At 40.7% G+C, this 15092-nt stretch overlaps 1 protein-coding gene across 1 annotated transcript in view; it reads left to right on the forward strand.

Annotated features, from left to right (window-relative positions):
* Positions 1-15092, forward strand: part of SLC24A2 (solute carrier family 24 member 2) — a 318448-nt gene that overhangs the window by 255543 nt on the left and 47813 nt on the right. The gene's annotated exons all lie outside the window — the stretch shown is intronic.

The raw sequence follows: 15092 nt of genomic DNA on the forward strand, positions 1-15092 counted from the left end.
TATTTTCAGTTTGTCTTAACACAGACCTAGAAAGGTGCAGAATCTCAGTAACGAAATACAAAAAAAACATGGAGCACCCAATGAGACAGTAAAATGAGCCAGTTTTATTGAGGGGAAATACAAAATGCAGGTTAGTCAGGGGAAGTGGTGGAAACCAGTCAGGTCTATTGGGCCCACAGGAGGAATCAGGCACTCCACCCCTGCCCTGGGTCCCAGAGGCAATGGTGCACCCTCTCCCCAAACCAGTGAAATCTGGTAGGTTTTTATAGGGTTCTTATCTGGGTCTGGCAGGACCAGGCTTTGGAAGAAGGGGATGAAGGCCTAGACCTGAAGACGGGTGCTGATTCATATTAATAAAGAGCAGAGAAGACTGTGCTGGGAAACTGAAGAGAGAGAGAGAGCTGATATTCAAACTCCCTGCTGGTGAGAAATGGAGCTTTGGGCTAGTCTCACTCAGCTTCCTTGTCAGAGGTTTTAAGCTTCCATTAGGTTTCTTCCTTTATGGGTCAGGATCTTCCTTATGTAACACTTACCTCCCAGGTTTGTTGAGAGGATTAAATGAGAGAATGATCGTCAAACAGTCAGCACAGTACCTAGCACGTAATAAGCACTATATACATGTTAGTTATCATTATCATTACTCCTTACAAGGCCTCTCTCTGATCTTCCTTTCCCTTCCATATGCAATGTTTAATATGTTCATTCTATTTCCATAAGGATGAAATGATTAGGAGGAGTTGACAGAAGGGTTGACAGATTAGTTAACCAATTAGAAGATTGTAGGATCATATACTTACAACTAGAAAGAACCTTAGGGACCAACCAAGTCCAACATGCTCATTTTACAGGTAAGGAAACTGAGGCAGAGACAGGTAAAGTGACTTGCCCAAGGTCACACAGACAGAAAGTGTCTAAGACAGGATTTGAACTCAGTTCTTCTTGACTCTAAATCCATCACTACCCACTATACCACCTTAGAGGAGTAAATCAGGAAACCAAGGGAAAACTGGCTGCTTAGGATCCTGGGATCATAGATCTGTATCTTTAAGGAACCTCAAAAGCCATTTAGTTTAACCCCCTCATTTTCCAGATGAGGAAACAGACGTAGGAAGATAAAGGCATTTTCAGGGAATAACAGGTACTTGAGTTCTCTTGTTCAAGCCAAGTTTGAGGTCCTAATTGGAGAAATTTCTGAGGTCACTATGTGCAGAGCAGATATTCACCTTCATGGAAGAAAATGGATATTCCTTAACACATGCTTAGCTCCCTGTCTTTACAAAACACAAATTAATTCATGCATTTTCTAACAGGCAGCTGGCTATTGCAGGGAGAGAAACCCAAGCCTTTTGTGGACTTAAGTTAGTACAGTAAAAAAAATTCAACTAAAAATAAGAAAAGCAAAAAGTACCTTTTTCCTTCAAATGGAATGCAGACTATTTAGAACCTTGAGCCTCAATCATCTTAATGGTCTCTGAAAGTTTGCACTAAAGGACAACTAATGGGAAGCTGTTTACACTAAATTTAAGAGCTGAACTTTTGTTTCGTGGCTTAACCAATCCTTCCTGAGCCATGCAGCAGCATATCAAACCTTGGGGGGGGGGGGCGGGGAGAGAAGGTACAATATTACTGAATCCTGAATTTAGTTGGTCCCTTTGTGGGGATAATAAAAGTGAGTAATCCAATATTCTGCCTTCCAACATGAATCAGACTGGCTTCTTTGCTGCCATGTGGGCAGCTCTGAGGTCCTCTGAGACAGCTCCTCAGCGACTGGAGATGAGTTGTTATCGCTGATCAATAAAACTAAACTTGGCCGTAGCCTATTTTAAGATGCCTTCCCGGTTTTTATTTTAATTCTCTGATGGAAAAGAGGTTATAAAAATCTGCTCTCCACACTGCAATACTTCTCCCCATCCTTCATAGCAACAACAGAAAGGAATGAGGAATTGAACCACTTCCAAGAAGTTTCTTTTTTTTCTTCCTGTAGTACAATGCGGCTTTAAGCAACTAAATACAATGTCATTTCTTCTTGGCTTTCCTCTTTACTGGAGGGGAAAGGGCTCTGTTGACAGATTACTATCTATACAAATCACTTTAGGAAAAAGATCACACAGTCATAGATTTAGAGAGAGGAGGAACCTTAGAGTGCCCCAATTTTAGGGTCAAGCGATCTAAGGGCCAGAGAAGTCAGTAGTGTGCTCAGTGTCCCATAAAAGATATTGGTCAAGTTACACAATAGGGCTGAACGCCTTCCAGGTAATAGGATAAGTTCTCTTGAGGTCAGGCCAGTTCTAATCCCCTGCCTGCTTCTTTGGCAACACAAATAAAATTCAAAGTCCTTAGTCTGATATTCAAGGCCCATAATTATTTGGTTCCAATCTTATCTCCCAGTAACACCCTATATGAACCCCTTACTTCAGCCAAATTGACTTATTCATTGTAGCAAGTTTAACTAGTTTGCTCAGTCACTTTTGACATTTCATAACTTCATTTGGGGTTTTCTTGGCAAAGATACTGGAGTGGTTTGCCATTTCCTTCTCATTTTACAAAACTGAGGCAAACAGGGTTAAGTGACTTGCCCAGGGTCACACAGCATAAGTGTCTGAGGCTGGATTTGAACACAGGAAGATGAGTTTTCCTGACTCCAGGCCCAGCACTCTATCCACCTCACCACCTAGCAGCTCTTAACTAGTTATGCTGATGGCTAATGTTAATTTTATAATAAACCATTTTTAAAAGAATAATTCAAAGAAAAGTTGAACTCTGAAACCAGGATATAGACCCAGAAATGGAAAGCCATTTTGCAATGTGTTATAGTGGAAAAACCACCAAACTTGAAGCTAAAAGACTTCAACACTGAGTCCCTCTCTGTCATTAATAAGTTGTGTGACCTAGAGCAAATACTGTTGCCCCTCTCTGGTCCTCAGTTTCTTCCTCTATTAAAAATAAAGGATGATTTTGCCACATTAATGAAACTGTCTTGGGCTGGGGTCTCCATCTCTGGCATTCCAGCTCTGGGTCCCTGGGCTTCTGATCAATAAGCATTCACCATGCATAAACCACACTCACCTTGGTACTATTTCTCTCCACCAGATTGTCTTCCCCAATTAGAATGTAAGTGCTCTGAGGGTAGGGATTCTGTTTTTGTATTTGTATCCCTAGCACTAATCACAGTGTGTGGCACATAGAGCTTAATGATTACTTTTCTATTCGTTCATTCATTCATTCATTCATTCCCTCATAGCTCTAATATTCTGTGATTGGATAACTATGATTTAGGCACTGTCTGCCACAGAACAGGGTGAGATTTCATTAGATATAATTCCAAGAATTCACCCCACCCCAGCCTAATTTGAATTACTCCTTTTTATACTACACCACCGCCACCAAATCATGGCTTCTTTTCTCTTCAGAAGGAGCTCTGCAGAAAGAAATGTTTGCATATTCTATGACTGTCTTTTGCCCCTCCCCTCCTCCATTTCTGCTGAAGGAGCAGCCATCTCAAAGGCTTTGGGGAACAGGACATTAGAGATAATTGTTTATACAGGGTAGTCATATGTTTAGCCTTTATGCATCTAAACAGACAATTATTTTCTGCTGTTTGCTTGTAGCAGTGGCTGCCCAGTGACTCCAGCAGATGGAGAAAGGATATAATCCGTAGGTTGTAAGTATAGAGGTTATTGATGAAATGTCACCATCTGTTGGCATCATTAAAATGATATGAGTCACAAAGAGTTGCTTTGGTTTCATCTAGAAGGTTAATATGGAGTTTAGAAAAAAAGTTGCTAGATGGTTAGGGGAGAACATACTGAAGGGAGAGGTTTTGGCAGACTCACCAGGAAACATATAAACCTTAAAGCACCCTTCAAATGTGAGTTACTTTATTTTTAAAATTTCATTTTATTTTTAATTTATGGAATAAAACAAGCATTTCCATAACATAGCATAATGAAAAAGATGATTGCACACGAAACTGCAAATCTATTGTGTACAACTTGCTATATTTCTTTTAAATATATAATAAAGCTATCATGTAAATTTTTCCCCTTTTACTTCCCTTCCCCCCATCCTGCCCTAGAGATGAGTTATTTTATATACATATATACACATATATACTTATATACACATATGTGTGTATATATCTGTCTTATATATATACATATATGTATACATACACACATATGCAGAGAGATGGGCTTCTACACTGTAGGATCTTTCAAGAAGATTATAATATTAGCCTTGTCTGCCCCAAAAATCTCTCTCCTGCTGGCATCAATCCGCATTAATGTGGCTTGAAATCCCTACTATTAAGACAATTAGAATATTGGTTTAGAACTGAATGGTCCAATCCCTTCATTTTACAGGTGAGGGCCAAAAAGGTGAAGTAACCTAACCAAAGGCACCTAGGTTCACCTCCCTTCTTTCAGGTTAAACTAGAAAGGTTAGAGACATAGTCTTCAAAAGCATCCAGTGAAAGTACACCTGTTGCTGGCTGATGCTCTAAATATCCCTCTGGCTACCCTGTCCCATTAATATAATGAAAGAGGCTATAAGATCAGAAATTAACACCTTGAAAGGAAGGAAACAGGAATTAATAAATGCTTGTTTCCTTCCTTCCTTTAATGGTATTGAAACTCTAGCTCCAAGGGGAGGATATGCAAAGTGGGCAAATTGTGGAGATGGAGCATGGTTCAGAAAGCCATGTGGAGTCAGGCTTGGTGGGCTTTGCCTGTAGTCTCTGTTTGTAGGGAGGCTAAGGTTGGTAGATCACTTGAGCTCCAGATTTCTGAGCTACAGTAGACTAAGTCAATGGGTGTCTGCAGTGTCTGGTGACGACATGAAGGTTGGTAGGGAAGGAAAATGGGGTACCAGGCTATTGAAGGATGGGCAAACCAGCCAAGGTTGGAAAAATCAAGGCCATTAAAACTCCATTAGAGAGGAAAGGACAAAAGAGGACACTTCATTCTTCAGTGTGTCTGATTCTTCATGACCCCATTTGGGGTTTTCTTTGTCAAAGATACTGGAGTGGTTTGCCATTTCCTTCTCCAGCTCATTTTACAGATGAGGAAACTGAGGCAAACAGAGTTAAGTGACTTGACCAGGGTCACACAGCTAGTAAGTATCTGAGACCTGAGTTGAACACAGGTCTTCCTGACTCCAGGCCCTGTTTTCTGTGCACTATGCTACCTAGCTACCCCAGGAGAGGAGTTAAAATAGGGAAGAGCAGAGCCAGACCAGATCCTTGCATGAAAACAATATTTCACCCCAACCTCACAGCTAGCTGTTCCCTAAACACAGCATTCCATCCCCCGCTGGGCCTGAAAAGTATTCATTCTTTATTTCCTCCCCCACAATCTTTGCCTTCCTTCCAAACTCTGCTCAAATGTCACTTTCTAGTCAAGCCCTCCCTGATCTTCCGTGCTTTCACAGCTGTTAGTGATTTTACCTCTCTTCCATTTCCCTCCTGCTATTCCTGTTGGTATACATGCTTTATCCCCCAGTTAGGATATGTTTCCAGAGGATGGAGATTTTTAGGGTATTTTTTTCTTTTTCACCCCCAGCACCTGGGCTTATACAAATAATAATAAATAAATAAAATATAATAAATACAAATAATGTATAAATATAATAAATAATAAATGTTTGCTGAATCTAATTTTCTTAATCACAGCCCCATCTGCCAGCTCCTTGAAGAAGACACTGGCTTACTTTTGCTTTAAATAATTTTCAGCATTGTAGCTTGGTACAGAAGCAACCCAGAGCCTTGGGAAACCTGGAGCTAGTTATTAATAGGGTCTCAAAAGAAAGCATCCGAGGAAAAGTTGCTATCGATATTTTTAGATACCAGGCCTGCCCCACTCCTATGCTTTCATTTTTAAACAAGGCAGGGAAGGAAGTGATTGATGCATTCTGTAATTCCGTTTCAGAGGATCCCAGTGTGAAATCTAAGGGACACAAATGATCTGGGAATAACTTTTAGAGTGACCTTCCACATAGTGGCTTTCATCTGAGGCTAGCTGGCTTCAAGAAGCAGCAGCATGCCCTCAGGGGGTTCAAAAACAATACCTTCACAGCAAAGCCAGCTACCATGCTAGAGGTTGCCGGGCCAGTCTTAACCCTGTGTGAGGTTGGAACTCTCTTGTGATTCCCAAACCTTCTCTGAGGATTAGTCTGTATAGGTTGTATTTGGCAACAAATAAATTGGCAAAAAAAATGTCTTGTCAGCATTTACCATTCAATCAAATAAACATTTATTAAGTATCTATTTATGTTCTGGGGGCAGCTGGATGAGGCAGTGGATAGAGTACCACGCTTGGAATCAGGAAGACCTGAATTCAAATGTGGCCTCAGACACTTATTAGCTGTGTGACCCTGGGCAAGTCGCTTTAACTTTGCCTCAGTTTCCTCATTGGTAAAACGAGCTGGAGAAGGAGATAGCAAACCACTCCGGTATCTTTGCCAAGAAAACCCCAAAAGGGGTCACAAAGAGTCAGACACGACTGAAACAACCCCAACACCACTATGCAGCAGAGGCTGTGGAAAAAAAACAGAAAAACTAAACAGTCCCCTGCCCTTGAGATGTTTTACCATCTTACAGGAAAGAGGCTGCAACATGTACACAGTACCAATACAAATTAATATGAAATAACATCAGGACACCGAGATATCCCAATAGTAGGAGCTAAAAGCTCATTGCAAGTAGGTATTATTTCCTTCTTTATACAGCACCTGGCACATAAAAGGCACTTAATAAATACTTGTAAATTGATCGATTGAAAAAATGAAAAGCTTTTCTTTCTCTCTATTTTTTTTTTGGTTCAAGCTGTAATGTGACATAATAGATATTCTAGCTCTAAATCGTCAGTTTGTTTTAGTAGTTTTTCAGTTGTGTCTGATGCTTCTCCAGTTCATTTTACAGATGAGGAAACTGAGGCAAACAGGTTAAGTGACTTGCCCAGGGTCACACAGCTAGTAACTGTCTGAGGCCAGATGTAAACTCAAGAAGATGAGTCTTCCTGATTCCAGGCCTGGTACTTTATCCACTGAGCCACATAGCTACCCCTTTATAGATAAAGAAAACTGAGTCTGAAAGAGAGTAAGTATTAGACTTGGAGTCAAGAAGCCCTAAGTTCAAATCCTGTCTCGGACAGTTACTAGCTGAGTGACCCTGGGCCTCTTTTTCCCCGTTTCTAAAATGGGGGATAATCATAGCACCTTCCACACAGGGTTGATGTCAGGATTAAATGAGGAAAACATTTGTAAAGGGCTTCAAAATTCAAAATAAATCCTACCTATTATTAGTGGTGGGGTCGTTGCCCAGGGTCACATTACTGGAAAGTATCAGTACAAGGATTTGAACCCAGATTGTGCAACTCTACAATCTCTTTGCCACACGCTCTCTCCATGATCAGAACTGTACCTTAGGGAGAATAATCTGGCAACACGGGTGAGGTAGATTGGAGGAGACATGAGCAGCAGGATGGACAAGGCACATCAGAAAGTTATTGTAATACCCCCAGGAGGAAAGCAGTGAAGTCTTGACCTGGGGTAGCTAGTGCAGTGGGAATGGAACGAAGAGGAAGTATCAGACAGACTTTTCCAAGAGCATTTTCACTTGTCTCTCGCTTCCTCTCTTAAGCATAATTAGGGCGGGTTTATTATTGGAGCAGGAGAAGTTGTAACACGGTCTTCTCTTCTAAAGGAGCATTGAGCCCTTAGATAGGGTCAGGATGATCTGAGTTCAAATCCAGCTTCAGACACTTATTAGGTGTGCCTGGACAGGTCGCTTAAACCTATCTGCTTCAGTTTCTTCAACTATAAAATGGAGGTCATAATGGTACTTACCTCTCAAGGTTGTTGTGAGGATCCGATGGGTGAGATAGTATTTGTAAAGCACTTAACACAGTGCCTGACATGGAGTAAATGGTTAGCTAAGTGCTTGTTGCTTCCCTCCCCCTTGGAGCATGAATAATGACGCTTGCAGTATGGAAAGCAGAATAAGGGGTAAAAGTAACAAAACTGGAGTGAGGTTGGATGGGTAAGTAAATCCTGTGTAGGTGGGTGCTGGGAGAACGCTCAGGTTCTGGCCAAGCACCAACGTTGCATTCAAACTGCCTCAGGCTGAAAGAGCAGCACCAGGGGCAAAGATGAAAGCGGGACCCAGCCTCCAAGCTCCAGCGGCCTGGAATTTACCAATTTGCCCAAGTAAGGCTTATTCCCTTCTATATGGGTCAGTACGCATTGGTCTAAGGAATATGATGGAGATGGTGGTGGTATTCTCTTGCTTATGGAGAAAATCCAAAATGGGATCTTTTTCCAACCCTTCCCCCTATGCCTCAGCTTGAACTGTAATGGAAATAGTCTCTTGTCTCTTTTATTTTTTTTAGCAGAGCAATTGGGGTTAAGTGACTTGCCCAAGGTCACACAGCTAGTGCATGTGTCAAGTGTCTGAGGCCAGATTTGAACTCAGGTCCTCCTGACTCCAGGGCTGGTGCTCTACTCACTGCACCACCCAGCTGCCCCCTCTTGTCTCTTTTAAAGAGCTGGAGAGATCTCTTCCTAAATTCCTCTCTGTGCCTACATAAATCATACAAACCAAATTTAGGCATCTGCCAGAGGCTGTGTTTATCAGACACATGGACATACTTCAGAGGGCAGAGGAGTATAGTCATGAAGTAAACAGCATTTGCACTGGACCCTTTGGGCTAGAAGCCAAGAGGGTAGAGTCCTGTCTCTACCTCAACTGCTTTCACCTGGGTGGAGCTGGTAACTCTGTTGGGAGTTAGAGGCTTGAGCTAACTCCCTTTGGGAGCCAGAAGTATCCCTGATGGTTAAATGTCACCAACATGCCAGTCAATTCCTGATTTCTAGGCATCCCATCAATTTTGATCACCAGTGACCAGCAACACTAGCCCAAGAGAATTCCAGTGAAGCTAGGGCTTCGCAGTTGGGGGAGGTTGCCCTATGCCAGGGTCAGCCATCAGCACCCTAATCTGACTCAATAATCATGTGTGACTCTCAAAATGGAATCCCTTCTGTCTTCTCCTCAATATTCTCCAAACTAAATTTAAGAACATTACCAAACTGGCAAATTCTGGACCAGTCATTTCTAGAGTCTGAAAGGACTCCTTGAGCAACAGCCAAGCAGCGGAAGGGGGACATTTGAAATTAGCAAGATTTTAGAACTGGTGTATTCCCTTATATTACAGAATAGGAAACTGAGGCACAGAAAAGTTAATAGGCTCCTCATTATCATCTGGCTCTCTAGCAGCAAAGGTCTGACCAAAGTTCATATCCTCTGGTTCTGCCTAGTACTGTGTCTGTTTCAACCTTAAAAACTAAAGGTTCCAATACTTCATTTGTATTTTTAAAATTCTTGTATTGTCCCTACCAGAAATCAGTGTCTCTGTTCTGTTCACCTCCAGTGAGCCTATACAACTGCCCCTATTTCTTACCTCTCCTTTCCCCACTGGAACTTCATACTATGTTATTCTTCTCACAAACAATATTAATTTATTTATAGGGAATTGTTGGATATTAATATTAATTAATTCTTACCTTTTCTGGATTTTTTAAAACTTCCTTTAAATCTTTAGCCTCTTATATTTTTTCCCTTGATTATGCCTTGTTGAGTTTTTTTAGTTCCTTTTTTTAACAATAAACTATCAATGAGAGAATTGCCTTAACTGCTTAGCCTTTTCTAAGAGTGTTTGCAAGTCAAATGCTCCACTTGTCTGTTTTATTTTTCAAATAACTCTCTTTTGTTGAAGATCCATCTTTTTTTCCACTGATGATTGGCCTCAGCTTTGTGAGGTCACAACTTTGTTTTGGGGAACATCTTAATACATTCTTTTCTGCATTTTCTCATGGCTACAGAGTAATCCTGAGTTATTCAAACTGATGTTCCTTCACAGCTGAAACTCTTTCTCTTGGATGCTTGAAATATTACTGTTTAGTTTTGAAATTGTGACATTTAATCACCTCATGCTTCAAAGTTTCAAGTATAGAGTTTTTCTCTGGTGGCAATGTATGAATTTCATCAATCAGTAACTTGTTATCTGTGTTCAAAAACTTCAGGCAGTTTTTAGGTATTATTTCCTGGAGTATGGTATTCCAGTTTTTTGGTTTATTATGTTCTTCAAGAAAATCTCTGATCCATAAGTTAATGCTACACTCCCATCTTCAAGATCAATCACTTTGGCTTACATAGAATTCATGTATCTTTGATATTTATTATCTTTTGAATCTCTTCTGTCAAATTTTCTATCACTTCTGTATTATTGAGTTCCAAATCTGGCTCTTTCAGAGCCTCTACTTCTCTGGACAGATTGTCCTTCATATATTATAATTTTCTGTCTTGTTTTTTTTCCTCTTTAATTCTGCATTAAAGCTCTGATTTTCAACTTAATTTCCATCCTAATATCTGCTTTAAATTTCTTTATTTCTTTTGAATCATTCTGGAGTTTTCTATTTTTGTTCTATTCATTCTGTGGAGGCCATAGAATTCTCTTTTTTACTACGATTTTTTTTGGTGCATTTCCCTTTATAGAATATGTCCATTGTGCTATGATCTTTATTTTAGTTTTTACTCATTCTTCTATTTTTATGAGTCTCTCTGTTAACATAGCTGCTTGGGATTTAAGCATATGTATATAGTTTATATGTATGTGTGTGCATGTGTCCTTTTTCTCTCGGACTTTTTCATTTTTAAGCTATTTTCTTGTATTTATAGTAGCTTGTCTCTTGATTTGCCCCATTTTAAGCTATTTTCTCATATTTGTGGTAGCTTGTCTCTTCATTCACTCCTAACTGTTTTCTCTCTCTTCCACTGATACATAAATGCTGGAGGCTTATGATCTTCAGCCTCTTGTGGTGGGGATATGGTTGTCTGGTTGGCTCCCCTGGCCAGAGTAAACTCTACGAAAAGGGATTGATACCAGTGGCAGTTAGTACCCCTTCCTGGTGGACACAGAGCCCCTAGGGTTTCCCTTGAATACATTCTGTACTATTGTCTTCTGTCTTCTGCCACCTCCCCTACTAGAAAGGAACTTCTTTTAGTTTCTGTAGCTTGGCAGAACGAGTGTACCTCCGCAATTAGACTCTGAACCACATGCACAAATGCAAGGCTATTTGTACTAGCTGTTGCCTGGCTCAAGGTACTCAAGGTTGAGTGTAGGGATATTGGGAGCTCTAAATATTTTTCTAATATTATTTCTTTGATGATTTTACCCTGTGAAGTATTTCTTTCTTATAATGTGGATTAGGCTTTAATAACTCTATATTTGGTCCATGTTTCCTTTTTATTTTTTTTGAGGGTGGAGGTTTTTAGATTGGAGAGGTTTCTAGAAAAGAATTATTCCATCTTGCTTCACTTGGGACCCAAAATCCAAAGTTTTGATAAAGTTTCCCAAGGTAACATTTGTCCTCTATACATATCTGCAGTATTATCTATCAAAATCATAAAGTACTTTGGAGATTGCCCAAGCTATCTTGCAGCTTCTAGAAAGAAGAGCACCACACTGTTTCTGACAGCTGTGGTCTGCATCATTAGACATTTGCAAAGAAAATTATTTCTACAGACATTTCATTTTTCACTCTTGGGTCTTACAATTGGGAAAGCATAGATACTCTTCTTTAAATCTTAACTACCTCAACCCCATATCCATACGTACACCCTCCTACCACAAATGTTTAAGCTCATTTCTCCTTATTTAAGCCTGGAACAGAAGTCACATTCTTTCATACCCTCTCACTCTAGACAAAACTAATATAGAACAAAATCATAATTATTAACAGGTAATATGGAGAGGGCACAATACAATTAACTGAGCTGTTTCTTTTCCATGACAGCTGCTTCATAATCCCTGAGAGTTGTGAGGTACAGCCTCCACAGATGTGAAGGCTAGGACTCTATGGGGGACCAGCTACCCCACTCCGTTTTCCAGGTTATCTATGATGCTATTCTCCTCTGGGACACCATACTCCAACAGGCTATTGTCGGTGTCATTGCCACTGCATCTGCCCCTTCCGCCCCACTCTCACTCTCTTCTTCACCACCATAGCTCATCCCCCCAAATGAATTTGTCCCAGATAGTTAATTAGGGTTCTGATGAAATATTTGAACTGAGAAGAAGTTGAGACACAGGAGAATGTGATTTCTCTCTTTCTCTCTCCCTCTCTCTCTTTCTCTCTCTCTCTCTCTCTCTCTCTCTCTCTCTCTCTCTCTCTCACACACACACACACACACACACACACACACACAAACTCAAGAGAGATAGATCTCTTTACAATAACAAAAAGTAAGGAATCTTATTCTAATTTGTTTTGGTTAAGGGGCCCAGAATTTCACCTCCCACCACTAAAAGCAATCCTTTATCGGCTTTAAGATGTCTCATCTTCATTTCTCAAACTCGTCTCCACCAGCCTAAATCAATCTAGTTTCTTGGATTTACCATGTAAGCTTGATTTTCCACTGTCACTTTTATCCTCTTGATCTGCAGCTCTTAAATTATGAGGCTCAAAACTGGGTACACTTCACATATGCTTCTATATGCAAATATAAGTAAGTGTCTATAAATCTGCAAAACTATATTCCAATTTCAGTCTCCGTCTATTGATATGGTGTCATGTGATTCAACGGCCATCCTTCTCAATTCCATACTTTGATTTTCAGTAACCTTACACTGAGAGGTCTATTTAGAAAATACCTACAGAAGAATGTTCTATTTGCCTTTGCTGAGGATGTTATTCTTGCATTTGTGGGCACAAGACAGGAAGAATATACATACGGATGTGTGTGTATATCCACCTTGCCCATCAACATTTCAAAAATAAGGCAATCAGCTCATAAAGGTGTCCTCCCTCTTCTAACACCCAAAGAGATAACAAGAGCTATTTGAATTCCCTAAAAGGTGTGGGCGTGGGAATATAATATTTTAAGAAATTTCGAAACTATGTGGGGGGAGGGGGGGAATAACATTTCTCAATGGAAAACTCTAAAGGAAATTGAAATATATGCAGCACTTTATCAGTCTTTATTGAACTAAATATACTCTTTTGTATATATTTCAGTGTTTCTTAGGCTAGTAAATTTAGAACTAGAAGGGACAAAAGAAATTTTCTCATCCAACCCTCTCATTTGACGGATGAAGAAAGTGAAGCCCAGAGAGGTTATGACTGTACCAAAGTCACACAGGTAGTAAATGACAGGCAGAAATTGAATCCATATCTTCGCACTCTGAAGTCATGGAGCTTTTACTGTACCATGGGTATTCCTTCCAACAATACAGCCCCCAAAGCATCCATCTGTACATATCCATATATGTGTGACTCTCTTTGATGTTCTCCAATGGATTTGACAGGTGGGTCTGCCCAACGTGCCAACAGGGTTCTTCCATTCTTTTGGTATTATGTGGATACCATGGAATTGGTTAGATTTGACCAAGATGAAGGCAACCATGATTAATGCAAAGGGCTCTAGATTTGGAATCAGATGTTGTTGTTGTTGTTGCTCAGTTGTTTCTCACTTTTGGTGACCCCATTTGGGGTCTTCTTGGCAGAGACATTGGAGTAGCTTGCCATGTCCTTCTCCAGCTCATTTTACAGATGGGGAAACTGAGGCAAACAAGGTTAAATAACTTGCCCAAGGTCACACAGCTAGTGTCTAAGGTCAGAGTTAAACTCAAGGAGATGAGTCTTCCTGACTCTAGGCCTGGTACTCTATCCACTGCACCACCTAGCAGCCCAATTAGAGGGGACCTAGGTTTAAATCCTATCTCTCCTATTTGCTACCTTGGAACCTCAGGTGAGTCCCTGCACTTCTATGGGTTTCAGCTTCCTCATCTGTAGGGCCTTAGATTAAAAGATCCCTAAAGTCCTCCCAACTCTAAAGCTCTAATCTTCTGTAAAAGTACAGGAAAAAAACCTAAACAAAAGCTAAGTAGAGCTGCTTCTAGGATCTTTTCCCTCCTCCCTACTTTTTTGAAAGTAACTTGAAAATACATTGTGTATTTAACACTTAAAACTACACCCTCTCCCCCCTGCACTAGGGGTCCTTTCTGCTCTGGACTTATGCATGTGGTGACTGGGCACAGTCCTAGAAGAGCATGACCACCTAAAGGAAGGATTAGGTTCCCTTTCTCCCTCTCCCTCCTCCCTCCCTCCCTCCTCCCTCCCCTCTCTCTCTCTCTCTCTCTCTCTCTCTCTCTCCCTCTCTCTCTCTCTCTCCCTCCCTCTCTCTCTCTCTTTCTCTCTTCTTCTCTCTTTCTGCCTTGTTAAATTCCCCCAACCCTAGTGCTTCAGAGGGAAATTACTTATAACCTATTTTTATCTGATGTCTAAGGCCTTCCCAACCTGGAAAGTAGAGAATACTCATTGTACAACATAAATTAGGCAGGGGACAGATATTTCTTTCCAACACACAAAAGAAATACTAAACCCAGACTCACAAGTTTGCATTGACAAGACTTAAGCAGTCAATAACTTACATCCTGCTGGGAGATTGAAACTTAAACATCAGAAAAGAAATCCATTTGTGAGACTGCCGAATAGACATTTTTTTTTATTTCACCTTGGCTTTGTACTATGTAAGCAATTCCCTCTAGATCCATGTCCTTTGGAAAACCAGGCCAGGGACCGAACTTCTCTAGCTGGTAGTCACTTTCTCAGAGAAACAAATAAAAAGTTGACAAGGGTGTCTCCCAAACTCACCATGTCACCTTCCAAGTCTGGATATGTTGATTTCTGGATTGTGGTTCAGTCACCTATGATCAGGCAAAGAAATACAAAGCAGGAGAGGGAACCAAAGGTCCTGGTTCAAACCCACCTAGCCGAGCCCCCACCCTAGCTGACATATGGTCTGCTTCTGGGGGAAAGGGAACTATCTTCTCATAAAAGAGTTTGAAATAGTCCTAACCCAATCCATTGCCTGCAGCCAGGAGGAAAAGACACAACTGAGATCCAGTCATCACTTTTTTAAAGATCCACTGAGGCTCCTCCTTTTCAGCGACCAGTAAGAGGATTGCTTTGTTACCTCCAAAGCACTCAAGCAAGACCTTCCATGCAGAGTTTTACATGTGCTTAGTATGTGCCAGGAA

The sequence above is a fragment of the Trichosurus vulpecula genome, chromosome 1, assembly GCF_011100635.1.
Source record: "Trichosurus vulpecula isolate mTriVul1 chromosome 1, mTriVul1.pri, whole genome shotgun sequence".
NCBI lineage: Eukaryota > Metazoa > Chordata > Mammalia > Diprotodontia > Phalangeridae > Trichosurus > Trichosurus vulpecula.